The sequence below is a fragment of the Olea europaea genome, unplaced genomic scaffold (assembly GCF_002742605.1).
Source record: "Olea europaea var. sylvestris unplaced genomic scaffold, O_europaea_v1 scaffold17993, whole genome shotgun sequence".
Taxonomy (NCBI): Eukaryota; Viridiplantae; Streptophyta; class Magnoliopsida; order Lamiales; family Oleaceae; genus Olea; species Olea europaea.
Window position 1 is genome coordinate 1 of NW_019235734.1, and position 2,195 is coordinate 2,195.

General features: G+C 31.4%; 1 long non-coding RNA gene across 2 annotated transcripts; it reads left to right on the forward strand.

Annotated features, from left to right (window-relative positions):
* LOC111378272 lies at positions 1 to 850 on the forward strand. 2 transcript variants are annotated; one of them, XR_002699833.1, is made up of 3 exons: positions 1 to 58; positions 248 to 433; positions 596 to 850. It is a non-coding gene; the product is annotated as an uncharacterized LOC111378272 (long non-coding RNA). The 2 variants fall into 2 exon arrangements; XR_002699832.1 differs by lacking the exon at positions 596 to 850 and having other exon boundaries at positions 248 to 461.
* Positions 851 to 2,195: the final 1,345 nt, after the last annotated feature.

Genomic DNA, 2,195 nt, shown 5'->3' on the forward strand with positions numbered 1-2,195 from the left:
GCACCCACAAGAGAGCAAAGAAGCATGAAGAGATGGCATTTGTTCTCCGGAATATGAGGTGAATCACAGTAATATAAATTGTTAAGTTTTTGCTCGCTTTGTTTCAATGGATTTGAGCCTAATTTCTGTTGCTCAGTGGATTATCTATTTTTATAATTCTTGATTTTATTCATCTGTGCAATAAATAGTTAAATTCATCCATTTCCTGTATGAGTGCTCACAGTTTGTTTTAATTTGAACAAAACAGGGCAGCTGGAGGTGGAGAAAAGAAGTAAACTGCTGCACCTGGATTTCTTAGGAAGGTTTCACGGTTTACATCAAATCAGAGAAAAGATTTGAGTTGTTTAGCCCCTATATAAAGTTAAACTGAAGATTGTAATTTTGATTTGAACGTTTGCAGAAGTTTGTTGATGAGACTTGTTTTCTATTGAAGGTTTTGCTAACCGTATTTTTTTTTTTTTTACTTGATATTCATTTGCTATTTGCATTTGAACCTAACTTATCATATCATTGCTAGGACAAGTCCTTTAGGACAAACGTAGCATTCAGGTTTACTGTTGAATCTAATAACCATGGGCTTTTTTATTCTTTTCAGACTTAATCCATTACACTGGAACTCCAGAAGCTTGAAAAATGCTGCCCGGTCCATTTTTCCTTCACCCCAGTGACCCCACTCCTCTCTCCCCAGAAAACAACTAAACTTCACTTTTTTTATTTTATTTTTATTTTTTATTTTTATTTTGTAAAGCTATGATATCTGAAAACCATATGGTACATTTGTTTAAAATCCATTCATTACCCAATGACGGGAAACAATAAAAGCATTTCTACATGCTTAATTGAAATTTCACATCAGGGTATTAAAACGTTAAGCCATCGGTGTTTAACAAATCCGAAGGTTGTTAATTCTTGCATCATTTGTCAATAATGTAATCACCTTTTTGGGCAGTTAGCATATCAAGTTAATTGCTCATCTTTTAGAGTAATGCTATTTATCTAGATTGTAGGTGACGTTCAAAGTTAGGTACACTTAAATAGCTATATGTGAAGGTTCAAGAATATTGTTCAATTGAAGGTTTCAATAATTTGTGTTGATCCTCATTTTCTCGAATTTTCAAATTGGAAAGAGGTCTAGCAATTGGTCCTAACGACGGAAAATATTAAAGGTTTTGTAAAGTAGAAATTTCAAACAAGAGACGGGTTCTCTTAGTCCAATTTTTATAACATCTCCAATGTTAATGTAGATTGCTTAAGAAATTTTGTGACTTGTGCAAAATTGAAAATGTCTAAAAGAATCTTTGTCCAATGTTATTTGATCATAATGTGCCAGTGAATAACCCATCCAACACCACCCAGTTTAATCTCGCAACTGCTATGATTGTGAAGTGGAAATCTCACCACGTACATAGTTTTTTGGTTAAATTCATATTTTACTATTAGACATCATTTATACGGAAAATACTACAACTTTTATGGTAAAAATGATAACTGAAAAAATACGTCTCTCATCAATTAATATAATCATTGAACTCAATCATTCATCAAACACGCCCCCAAATCATCCACGTTAGTTGCCAAAAGAAAACCCCAATCACAGTCTTTTTATTTACACAAAAAAAAAAAAATCCGAAAATTGCCCATTATCTTGAATCATTAGAAGGAATCTATAATATTTGTAGCTTTATTCAAATCACAATCTTATTTTCTATATGAAATTGACATTCATACTTCAATCAAGCGGGTTTCAAATTTGCACTAGTCCATTATTGCAACCAGACATGATGTAGAAGATTTATCGTAAATGGAATAGAATACAGATCCATAGATCCAACAAGACAAAATCTTGAAGATATATTATAAATGGATTATAAATACTATCACATATATGAATTCATGAGCATTGGTGCCACAAGAGTTGGTAATTAAAAAAAAAAAAAATAACTGTATTTTTAATTACTTGTAAACCAATCCAGCACATCACTATAATGAATAAATAGTGAAATCCTAAATATTTCAACTGATGAATGGCATAAGCTATTCAGAGATGGATAAGTGGGATGATTATACAAATTCAACTTATAGTTCCGTGTGCAACTGAATGAGAAAGTTATGTAGACATTACAAAATTTATATTCTCATGTAAATTTAATTCCAACAGGTGATATAAGTTTGTATAATTAAAATTTTTAGCGAAT